This window comes from Dendrobium catenatum, unplaced genomic scaffold (genome assembly GCF_001605985.2).
Source record: "Dendrobium catenatum unplaced genomic scaffold, ASM160598v2 fragScaff_scaffold_1220, whole genome shotgun sequence".
NCBI lineage: Eukaryota > Viridiplantae > Streptophyta > Magnoliopsida > Asparagales > Orchidaceae > Dendrobium > Dendrobium catenatum.
In genome coordinates, this window is record NW_021319682.1 from 12,713,628 (window position 1) to 12,727,201 (window position 13,574).

Sequence of the window (13,574 nt, forward strand, 5' to 3'; positions counted from 1 at the left end):
TGGTGATTGAGCGACGAAGTCAATAAATAATAGCTGGGCAATGACGATTGAGTAATAATGGTCAAGCAATTGTGAATAGGTGACAATAATTACTAATGGTGATCATAAATACCGATCGTAGGGCAAGGCTCTATAGCTCTTTATTTATCTGAGCTCACTTCAAATTCATGTCATCATCATGTGAAAAATAAGAATATATTTATAGTTATTTTTAATGACATTTTGGCAATTTTAACCATCATATAATAATAAAAATGTCAATTTTTTGAAAAAAAAAGTCCATTTTTTTTAATTATAAGAAAATATTGTAAATCCTCCTTCCTTCACCAATAAATGCCTACCACTGGTCAATTATAATTAAAATATTCTTATTTTTGGTGAATTTATGCAGTAAAACTAATTATTGCAATATCATAATTGTTTTAATGTAGGTAATATCTTTAGCCATGTTCATAATTGATATATCTTAGCTTTAGCCTTGAATCAATTAATTAGCATGAGGAATGGTGTTTACTATATTAGGTCGATAGCTGGTAATTAAATAAGCACCTTTCATAAGCAAGAGACTCCAACATTATTAATTAAGTTTTCGTTTGAGATTCTTTTTTTAATTACTTTCTAAATCAATTTTTTTTATAAAATTTTTTTGAACTAAAAATTTTTATAAAAAAAATTTATTTAAAAAAATTGTCCCAAACAAAATCCAAAAAACTTCATGAGCAACATTCTATTCAGGATCATATCTGTATCAAAGTACCAAAATTCAGTACCATCTCTTAATAGAGATAAAGCAGGTTATGCAACTTGCATCTTTGCATTATGTGGACAAATGCTAACCTAGCGCACAAACTATAAAAATATATGCTTTTATTTGTGTGCACAAAATTAGATGTAACTATTGTCTTAATTAAATTTATAAAAAGCAAAAGATAAATAAAAATGAAAGATTAATTTAAATGGTACTTATCTTATTGTATATCATTTTTACAACATGATGTAATATATTTTCTGCAAGTGGTCATCTTTGATTTTGCATTGCATAAAAACTTCGATGTGGTAACTAAGATAATAATGGACGGTCCTAAATATATCCTGAAAGTTCTATCAAGTAGGGGTGTCAATTTCGGGTCACGGGTCGGGTTCGGGTTGAATCTGAAACTGACCCGGCACTATTTGGATCAACCCGAGCCTGACCCGATTTTGAAAACGGGTCAGTTTTTTCTGACCCAAACCCAACCCGCTTAGGGTCCGGGTCAACCCGAATGATTTGTTTCCAACAAAAACTGCTAGTTTTCGGGTCAAAATGGGTATATCTCCTCTTTTTCGGGTAAAAAACGAGTCAAATGGGGCCAATCTCAGGTTGTCGGGTCAAATTTGGGTTTTCTGGTCAAAATCACATCAATTTCGGGTCAAAGGATTAACCCGAACCCGACCCGATTTTTGAAACAGGTCCAAATGTTGAACCTGAACCCGACCTGTTTCGGGTTCGGGTTGGCCCTAACCCAAAATGTTAGAGTCGGATTTTCGGGTCGTGTCAAATATTGACACCCTTAGTATCAAGGTTGAAAATGCCACAACATATATATAGGAGAAGATATAGAATTGAATAAAATTAAGATTGATTTAGAGTGTATTGAGTGAAAGTTGAAATAGTTATGAACTTAGGCTTCATTTGGAACGGCTTTTTATTGCTTCTTAAAGCATAAATTTTGTTACTAGAAAGCTGCTTTAAGAATCAGTAAGAAATCGTCCGAAATGAAGCCTTACTTGATTTAACAAAGTTCGATCAAAGTTGAGATTGTGTGGTTGATCACATGAGAAATTAAAATCATCTGAGATTAGATCTGAATAAGTTATCATTGGGTCTATCCATGATGATCATGTTAGTTCTCCTAAGGCCCTCCATAGGTCTACTAAGTTTGGAGATAGTCTAAGGGCATAATAAGTTGTGTTTGGTGAAGTCATGACTAAATGGGTCACAAACTCTAAATTATGTTTATATATGTTAAGGTTGTTAAAATCCAATTTTAAAAGTATGTCATTTTTTCTCACTCTCGTTATTCTTAATTTGAACGTGCGACTCAAATTTTTATGGCTTAAGTGAGGTGAACTTTTATAGTAGCAACATTATAATGCAGGATCAAAATAAAAAGATAGATTATCAATAGCTTTAATTTGTATAAACCATCACATAAAATACTAGAACCAATGAAATGATTATGCTTAATAAACAATATATATATATATATCTTTTCAAATTAAAAGTGTGTCCAACTATGTCAAATTTAAACAAAAGAAAATAAGTTTTTTATAAAGAGAATGAACATAAAATTTTTGAAAAAGGTCTAAATGATGTATAGTAAGTAAAATCAAACAATATGTTATAATGCCTTCAACCATTGACTTGATTACTAATAAAGATAAATATTACATTTAAGATTATAATTTATGCTATAAGCTTTCTTTGTATTGTATTGAAAACATATGTTATAAAACTAAAATAATTCTACCAAGTAATATAAAAAGTTTCAATTAAATTTCACTTGGAACATATTAAAGCATTAAGTTTTTCTATTCTTATTTTTATTTGAATAAAATCTTAGGCTTCGTTTGGGACAACTTTCTTAATACTTTCTAAAACCGTTTTCTAGTTCAAATATTTCTAATTCAAAAAATTTTGCAGTAGAAAGCCGTTTTTAGAAAGTAGTAAAAAAATTGTTACAAATGAAACCTTACATTTTTGCATTCTTTGTTTCTTATTATGGATTTTTTTTTCCCCCAAACTTTCTTTATAGATAATTGTCCCATAAGATTTATTGAAAGAATCTGTTATATATCTCGCTAGCTTGGCCTAGCAATTCATGCACGTTCCACTTAATGGTATTATGAACTATTTTGAATGGGGCGTATGAGAAGGCAAGGTGCTCTCATAATGAACTGGACAATAAAGTTTTTGTTCATTCATTTTCTCTCATGGATCATAGTTTTGATATTATATTTATCGTCTTGATGATGTGTTCAACACTGTCATGTGAACCATTAAATATTATGGTGGTTGACGTACCCATTAGTGTCATGGTTGATGACTTATTAGCTAGCAAGTCAGATAATGATGGTTCTTCCATATATTTCATGTGTTGCGCGCAGGCTTCCAGTCAAGGCTGAATCAGTTTCAATTTTGAGGGGAGGCAAATACAACATAAAAATAATTAAATATTAAAAAAATATTATATATATATTACAAAAGGTTTTTTAAAAAAATTTAAGCAAAAAAAAAATAAAGAAGAAAAGTATAATTAAACTGTCATGAAAAGCATGAAAGAGAATATTAGAACTAAATGTGAATAATCATATAGATATTTTAGGACAAGTTTGGACAGAAGAGTTTTTTAGGGGTGGCAAAAAAAAAATTTTTTATAAAATTTTTTTTTTACTCCTATAAATTTTATTTTTTTTTAGGGTGGCAATTGCCCCCCTAAGCTACATGTGGTTCCGCCCTTGCTTACAGTGCACTTTTAAGTGTTGGAAATTACAGACTTGATTTTGTTTGATGCTATTATGAGCATAAACATCAAGCTTATTCTCCTATTTAATTTTTCCAAGCATTGTCAAAAGACTTATGTAATTTGAAATAGCTTTTTTTATTATTTTGTAAAGCAACTTTTTGATATAAAAATTTCTACAACAACTACAACAACATCAGGCCTCTAGTTTAAAAAAATATATATTATGCTAAAAAATATTATAGAAAGCAATAAAATAGCTGTCCCAAACAAAATCTAAGGCTTCATTTGGGACGGCTTTCTTACTGCTTTTTAAAGCGGTTTTTTGTACAAAAATTTTACTATTGAAAAGCTGCTTTAAGAAGCAAGAAGAAAGCCATCCCAAACGAAGCCTAAGACTTTATTTGGAAGTCTTTCTAAATTTTCATGATAAGAAAAGTAGTCAAACAATATGTATTCAGAAGGCAGTTTTTTATCGCTATTTGAAAATTTTGGGTTTAAAAATTTGGGTTTAAAAAACTATTTCTAGTAAAAAAACATTTTTGAAATTATTGCTAAGAAAAGAATTTTAAAAAACAAAAATTAAATGCTTAAGCTATTCCAAATAAAGCCTAAATAAACCATACCAATAATCTTATCAAATATGAATGACTAATCAAGATCTCGTACACCAAAGTGAAATTAGACTTTTTCACGCCACTAGGAGAAATTTAGCCCATTATAGTTCAAAACATATGAAGCGTGCAAAAGAAAGAAACATGATCATGTACTATAATTACTTAAAGCCCTCATATATTAATACTTTTGACTCATATAAAATGTTTGGGAAAATAATAAGTATATTAAATTATTAGTTTTGTGTAGAATCTAATTGTGTTGATCAATTCGGTGGTTCTATTAACTTAGACTTCAATCTCATAGGTCAAGCTTGTTAGGGGGCTCCCTCTGCTTGGGGTCAGGGGCCTTGACCCAGATTATTTTTTTTGTACAGTCATATAACACTACGACATTGTACATTAGGGCATGACAACGTTGTACACTTGTGCGTTGTAATCTTGACTCGGAGACTAAGATTAGAGCTATGTGGCACTCAAATGCTAGCATCGTAGCACAACAAGTTAGGTTGGAGATAGAGAGTGCAGCTAGCGCAGCCGCACTGCAAGTCAAGTTGGACAATTTTATTTCTCATTTTTTATATTTAACTTGAAGGATTGCACCCCTTCATGTTGTAGAAGTGAGTCTCTTTATCTATTTTGTGTGAGAACGGTTTGTGAAGTGAAAAGATACAAGAAGAGTGTGAGAGAGAGGAAGATATGCATAAATTCTCCAAATTTTTCATAATAAATTTCTTGGTATTGTGCGGCTCCATGATTGTTTTCCTGATTTCAACTTTTTCCACGTTAAGATTCCGCTGGGATAGCTTTCTAGCCGCTTTCAGAAGTAACTTTTTATTATAAAAAATTTAATTTTTGTATTAGAAAGTTGATTTAAGAAGCAATAAGAAAGCCAGTCTCAAACGCAACCTAAATTATGGTGTTCATTTTCATTATTTTCTTTTTTTTATTATATGTTTTGCCGTATGGTTCACTTCCCAACATAAATCAATATTACATATATTAAATCTGTAACTATTGCCTGATAATAACTGTAATAATATACAGAGTTATTGCTCATTTTATTTTATAATTGCTAGGTAGATATAGTGACAACTAGCTTTTGCTTAATTTGATTCTTAAGCTTCTCATTGGCTACAGTTCAAGAAGTCAATGGTTTATATCTTCTTAATTATGTTTCGTTGTCATAAATTTAATAATCTTCGGTTATGGATCCGTATAAACCTGCATAAACGGAAAATTGTGAGTTGTTTAACTAAACCTCTAACGCATAATCAAACATTAATTATGCAACCATTTTTTTTATGCTCTTTATTTATAAATTAAATAATTATTAAGAAAATACTTTGATCCATAAATTTTAGTTCACTCCATCGCCGCTACCGGCAGCTAGGGGTGCCAGTGTTTGACACGGCTTGAAAATCCGACTCGAACCCGACCTGAAAATTTCTGGTTAGGGTCAACCCTAACCCGAAATGGGTCGGGTTCGAGTTCAACATTTTGACCAGTTTCAAAAATCGGATCGGGTTCGGGTTAACCCTTTGACCCCAAAACCCAATTTTGACCCGACAACTCGAGATAGACCCATTTTTGACCTGAAAAAGAGGAGATATACCTGTTTTTTTACCCAAAAAGAGGAGATAGACTCGTTTTGACTCGAAAACTAGCAATTTTTTTTGTTGGAAACGGGTCATTCGGGTCGTGTCGGGTTGACCCGGACTCGAAGCGGGTCGGGTTCGGGTTGACCCGAATAGTGCCGGGTCAGTTTCGGGTTCGAAGCAAACCTGACCCGTGACTCGAAATTGACACCCCTACCGGCAACCACCTAACTCCGCTACCTATCGCCTCCGTCAGCCATCCCCCATCACCTACTGCTCACTGTCGGTCATTGCCTCCCACCATCACTATTGTCATCTGTCGTCCATCGCTCGCCACCTTCATCTGCTAGCACCTATTGCTACTACTTGGTGCCAGCCGTTGCCGCCGCCACCACTCTTTATTTTACTTCAAATCAAATAAAAAATAATCACATGCATTTTACACTCATCCAACCAAACTGCCCTAATTCGAGCGCTTGATTGATTAATTATAATTACTTTTAATTAAACTAATTAAATTAATGAATCAAGTTGGCCACTTGACTAAAATATTTGATTGGTGTGACTTGCGCAGCTCAATTCCAACTCTTGCGGAGTTGATTTTGTATACGTGGATCTGACGTTGGTTAAAGTTTTGTTGGATGATTTATAGGTGGCACATCTCGTAAATTATTAATGAAATGGCCATATTTGCGGGAATTTTTTTTAAACAAGTTGCCCTAATAAAAAAATCTTAAGTCTAACTTTCTTTCTTTTTTTGGGCAGGCGCGGGACCATGGGAAGGCACGAGTGTCCTGAGCGGCAGCACGAGTCGCCGACGTCCAACTTTTTTGGAAGTCACTTATTTGTGCAATGGTGGGCCCATAAGTTCTGAGATGGAGTTTATTGGATTTTATTTATTTTTTTTGGGTAAACCCGGGGTTAAAAAAGCCCATATATTAAAATGAACAAAAGATTACAAGTAAACCTGTAAAAGAAAAAAAGTAAAGCAGCAGCTAACAAAAGCAAAAACCTCCCAGCATGCCAAAATAGAGAGGCAGTTGGAGGAGATTACAATCAGGACTCAGAAAGAAAATAGGACCAAAACCCTAATCAACAAAAGATCAGAGATAAACCCACAAAGCCGCGGCGGTGGCTCTGATTGCCGTAAATAACAAAACTTGAAGGTGCATCTGTAGAGGTGAAAGGCCACCGCAGAACCTCCAGCCGTTGACATAGGAAGTGATTTCAAGCCAGGTTGCCAAGTAGACCATCCGAGGCAAGAAAAAATGGGGATGGCCTTGCTCATCATTGTCGGATTGTAATACCCCTCCACCAGAATCAAGCACTGTAGTCCAAAGCTCTCCAAAAATCACCTGGAAGGATCTTGAGTAACGGGGCAGCCACAGCCCCCAAAAAATTTTGTATACCCAGACAACCCGAGCCGAATAAGAGACATAAAGAATGCTCCAGGACATCGAAAATAACCAACAGGAAGCACATAAGCTCACCGAATGAGCAAAAGTTAGATACCAGTAAACCTCCTCAGCAAAAGAATGCTCCAAGATTTTATCATTTGTTGGGTTAATTTAAAAATACAATATAAATTTAATAATATCTGCAAAATTATGTAATTTTTTTAAAATTATGTAAATATTAATTCCATTTTCAGGTTCAAATATACCAAAGAAAATTAAGCAATTTGTTTTTTTTTTTTTATTTGAAGTTTTTGAATAGAAGAGTTGCTATAATAAGCGATTTAATTTGTGTTAATCAAAAAGCTCTTAGATATGTAAAGTAATGGTTCATGAATTATGAATAAAAACTAAAAGGCTTGTTAACACCTTCTTCTAGCACTAAGGGTTTGTTTGGGACAATTTTCTCATGCTTTGTTTTTTAGATCGCAACTACACTTTTTTTAGCTATTGTTTTCTATAATTTTTCATTCTGAAAAGCTGCTTTTCACCGCAGCTTTCATAAAGTTACTTTTACATTCAATAATTTTACAATCAACTATACAAAAAGTTGCAACAGTCACGAACATACAAATATATGACGGTAGAGTTGCGATAACATGATTGAATTCAATGTCTTATGATATTATATAATTTTATAAGGTGCTAGTTACGTTTGATGTTCATGCTTCCTTAATTACTCTTATCTAATGTTGCAATATAAATATTAAATTTAGAGGGATTTACATATATAGCCCTCAAAATCATCACATTTACATATTTAATCTTTAAAAATAAGTATTTATTCGCGTAACATTTAAAACATTAACAAAAAAAATTCCGTATCACCATTTGTTAAAGATTAAGGTTTCATTTGGGACAGCTTCTTACTGCTTTTTAAAACAACTTTCTAATACAAATATTTTTAATTCAAAAAAAATTTATATATGAAAGCTATTTTAGAAAGCAACAAAGACTTCGTTTGGATTGCTTTATTATTGCTTCTTAAAGCAGTTTTTTAGCATTTTTTTTTACTAAAAAATAGCTTTAAATCCGTCCCAAATGAAGCAAAAAAGTTGTCCCAAATAAAGACTAAATGGAAGTGATAGTCATTGTCAATGATAGCAACATTGGCAACGGAATTATCAAGAGTGAAATAAAAAATGACGTTGTGAGTAGAGATAGAGCAAGCAGAGACAGCCTTGTGAGCCGACTCGAACTTAATGGATTAAGCTTAAGTTTAAGTTCAAACTCAATTAATTAGTTAAACTTAAATCCAAATCTGAAAAAACTCAAACTCAAGTCGACTCTTTTACACTCTTACTTTCATCCCTCCAATTTTTACTTAAATATATAATTTAAGGGTCCCATTTGGAATAGTTATAATTTTTTATATAAGTGGTTATAAAATTATTATTAAGAAAATAATTTTTCTAAAGTTTCTCGCAAATTTTTTTTTAATATAATTGTTTTTAAATAATAAAAAAATATGATTAAATAAAAATTATAATAAACACAGAATAATCTCTGGAAGCCTAAACCATTAATTCTTCAGTCCTGTTCGATTCGGCCGAAGTACGACGACTTTGACCGTTGGTGATTCGTAAGCGTCGTCGGCCACACAATTAATAAAATTTTCTTCTCGGCGCATTCGGTGGAGGGAATAACTGAGAAAACTTATAAAATAGGCCATTATATGGATGCATGCATGCCTGACATAACCATAAAAATATACTGAATTATTGGTCATTAAAAATACTTCAGTCTGCCACGTGTCACAAATCTGATTCTATTTGTATTAATTAGATGCATGATGGAATATTTTGCCTGCATTATTATTGTCAGCAATGTATGTTAACATGATGCCATATATTTGCCCTTTTTTAAATGGAAAATGTCATTTTGACTGAAGTAATTGGCTGGCTAGGTTAGGAGAACCGATCATTTATAAATTATAGAAATTATATGCAAGTAGGAAGATAAAAAAAAAATTATATAAATATTATTTAATGAGTAACTAAATAAATAAAAATTGAAGGAGAAATTAATAGAATTTTCTTGTTATCTTGAAAATATATTCAATTCTTGAAGTAATCTTAATCATTCATATGTACATTATTAGTAGTTGTAGAGGTCCGTTTTAGCGTCTCAAGAGGGTCTCTTTGATCGGCTCTCAGAAATGCTCCCCATGATGATTTCTCTCGACAATAGTGTTATTTCTTTATATATATATATATATTTAACCCAACATAGTAATTCCTCTTGAATGCTTCTCAAACACTCGTTCAGAAGCCAGTAATAATACCCCACCGGGCTTAGCTTAGTTGGTGGGCGAGCATGGTCAGGAACCCCCCAACCCATGTTTGAATCCCCTCTCATGCGACGCGACCTCTTAGGTGGAGAGAAAATAATTATGTTCATGCACCTGTGGGCTGGTTGCTGGTAGGCTCACCAAGGGATTAGTTACACTGTCAAGCATCTCCTAAGAGAGGTGGCAGCGGGTAGATACCCTCGTTCAAAAAAAAAAAAACCATTGATTGATGTTAGCACCAACTACTAAAATTTTTAATAAATGTACAATTTGTGCACTGCATTTAGTACCCGTAGGTTAGATTGTTAATGATTAGATATCCTCAACATCTTGATTAGTCACTCATTAACTCCATCATAGAATATTGGTGGCCTCTAGCATAATTATCGTGCATTTTTCCTCCAATCATGATGATATATTCATCTTAGATTATGAAGTATATGATTCCTCTAAATACCAGGCTACTATCTTTGTTAACCCTAATGTGATACAATACAACTAATCTATATAATCTTGAAAAAAATATAGATTTGTGGCTTTGATCTCTAATTTCTTGTTAGTTTTATATTTTTTAGTAGATCTATGTTTTATTTCATTGAATTATAATTTATGCATGCATTCAAGTTAAATTCTTTGGTTTTATAATGGTTAATATGTGATTTTTCATGTTAAAAAATTAGGATAATAATTTCTTTTTAATTTTTTGGTAGATCCAAATTTTTTTTTAAGTGTTGTATGTTAGATCCACTTTTATTTCTAATATTTTATATTTTTCTATGCCAGATCTATGTTAATAATTTATTTTTGAAATATTAATTATGTTGCTTATTCTCTTATTTTTTCTTAATATTTTTATTAATTATTATTAAGTTTATAAAAAAACTATATTATTTTGATGCAATAACTAATTAAGTTAATTATGGTAAGATTTAAATCAAATTTATTTATATTATTGGATAGTTATTTTCTTATTTAGAACTATATTATGTTTATGTATTATGATTAAGATTTTGTTGTATGTGCATAATTTATAAAAGTAATTATATATCAATTCTTAAATAAACTTAATGATTCCTTTAAAATATTAATTTAGTTAATAATTTCTTGATTTAGATCGTTATTATTGTTGCGTCCTGGAATATTCATGACGGTAGAGAAATATATAGTTTAATTTCTTAGCGTTGTATGATCCAGCACACAAGCAGATAAGAGAGAGTGTAGCGTTCATAAGAGACACCAGAGTTTTTACGTGAAAAACCCCTAAAAAGGGTCGGGAGAAAAATCATGTGGTCTGACCCAGTTTGAATGAATCAACTAGTATTTGCAGTCGATTACAAATGAGGCCATTCCTTGGGAGAAGCCATAAGCTTGATGCAACAAATGTATGTCATATAGAGTACATTACATTGTGGGAGTTACAATAATCAATATAGACATGTTTGTTTGGTTGACAGGACCATAGTTGATATGATAGAGGTCAGGAATATTATAGTAGGCAGAAGACCGGGGTTAGAAAGACCGTTGCATGGCGATGTAGGTCAGAATGACTGTAGTAGGTGATAGAGGTCGAAAAGACCATAAGTCAAAATGAGATAGGGGTCTGAAAAGCGATAGTTGGCATGAAACCCAGGTTAGAAAGACCGTAGTAGTAGAGTGATACTTCAGTAGAATTTCAGGCATCAAGTGGTGGTCCAACCGAAGTCGGGCCTCATGTGGTGGTATGGCAGAAGTCCAGGCCTCAGGTGGTGGTCCGGTAGAAGTCCGGGCGTCACATGGTGGTCTGGGAGAAGTTCGGGCCTCAGGTGGCGGTCTGACAAAATTTCGAGCCTCAGGTGGTGGTTTGACAGAACTTTGGGAGTCAGATGGTGGTCCGGCAGAACCAAGGGCCTCTAGTGTTGGCCCGGCGGAGCACAGAGCCTCAAGTGGTGATCTGGTGGAAGTAATGGCCTCAAGTGGTGGTCCTGTGGAGCTCAGGGCCTCAACTGGTGGTCCGGCGGTGCAATGACGTCAGGCGGTGATCCGACGGAGGTGAGGACCTCAAGTGGTGGTTTGGCGAAACTCAGGGCCTCAAGTGGTGGTCCGGCGGAGCAATGATGTTAGGGGGTGGTTCAACGGAGGTGAGGGCTCAAGTGGTTGTCCGGCGAGGGTGAGCGCCTCAAGTGGTGGTCCAGCGGAGCAATGACGTCAGGCGGTGATCCTGCGGAACTCAGGTGGTGGTCGAGGAGGAGCTTATTCCTTCTCTTCCTTCTCTTCTCTTCTTCTCCTCTTACTCCGGTTCATTTTCAAGAGTAATGAGGGATCTATTTATAGATTTCTGGAGTTGCATGGCCCGTAAATAGGTGAGAGATCAAGGGTAAATGGGGAGTAGTAGGATGGACGGCCGATGTTGAATCCCTTGATCATGGACCATTTGATGGACATTTGAATGTCTTAGTGATGTCAGAATTCAACGATCTTGGCTCATTGGATTCGTCTCACCGAGTCGCTTGATTCGACTATAAGCATGTCATGTTTGGAAACCGTTCTGTAATAAAAATTGTGGTTTGAACCTTCCAACAGTGCTTCGGGTCCTCAATTTGGACTCATTTGGGCTCGGATTGAGTCGAATTTTGTGTCGTTGAGTTCGTATTTCCGATACGCTCAATTCGCCTATAAGTTTGCTGAAATCGAAGTTGAGATTTTAAAGTTTCCAACTTGATTTTGTCTCAAGATTCGTGCCCAATCAAGGTAATTTTTTAATGATATATCAATTATATTTTTATTATGATTAAGATCGAAAAGATTGTATTTATAAATTTTTAAATAAATTATGTATGGGTTTTAAGTTAAATTTAGTTGTACATTTAAATATTGATTTTTTTTTTAATTTCATTTAAATATCTATTATGAAAGTACTTTTTTGATATTGATTATGAAAGTATTTTTTTGTCCGTATCATATTTGTTTATTATGATTAAGCTTATGAAAGGATTTTTTTATTATTATGTGTATATAATTTATCATCATATTTAAATATAATTGATATATTTTAATAATTATACATAGGTTTGAATTAAATTAAAATAATTTGTATTTGTTTTAAGAACTTAGTTCCAATGTGATAAGAGAATTGACTATATATACATGATTGAAACTAATGCATATTCAAAATCAACGATCATAAGTGTATAATCCACTATATATTTCCTAATTAAAAATGATTAACTAAAGAGTTTTTTTGAATATTTTGTATTAATAGCTTCTAAACAATTTGATTTTAGATTTGAGAGAAAATTTAGATATTCATATTTTAAAAAGAGTAATTGTATTTGATACGTCATGCAAAAATTATCTTGATCGGGCACAAATGTCGAGGCAAAAATCAAGTTGGAAACTTCAAAAATTAAATCCGGGATCACCTGAACTTCGATTTCTGCAAACTTATAGCTGAATTGAGCATCCCGGAAATACGAACCCAACGACACCAAATTCAACTCAATCCGAGCCCAAATGAGCCCAAATCAAGCGCCCGAAATGTTGTTGGAAAGCTCGTACCACAATTTGAGTTACCAAAAGGTCTCCGATATTAACGAGCTTATAGTTGAATCGAGCGGCTCGACGAGACAAATTCAACGAAACCAAGATCGCCGAATTCCGACACCACTAAGGCCTTCAAATATCCAACGAACGGTGCACGATCAAAGGATTCAATATCAGCCGTCCATTCGACCACTCCCTATTTGCCCTTGATCTCACACATATTTACAAGCTATGCCACTCTAGAAAATCTATAAATAAAGCCCTCATTTCTCATGAGAGGGGACCCAAACAAGAATAATAAGAGAAGAAGAAGAGAAGAGGAAGGAGAATCAGCTCCTCGACCACCGCTGGAGTTCTTCCCGCCGCCCGAACACGCCGGGATTCTGCCGGATATTCGGGAGAATGCTTGAATTCTGCACAACTTTGTAACTGAATTTCAATCCAGAAGAAATTCATTATAATCTGACCGTCCTGACTTGTGGGACGAATCAACTTATTGTAATTCACACAACACTAGTGGAACTTTTCAACTGGGCACGGCCCCGTGGTTTTTTCCCTTTTTTCAGGGTTTTCCACGTAAAAATCATGGTGTTCAT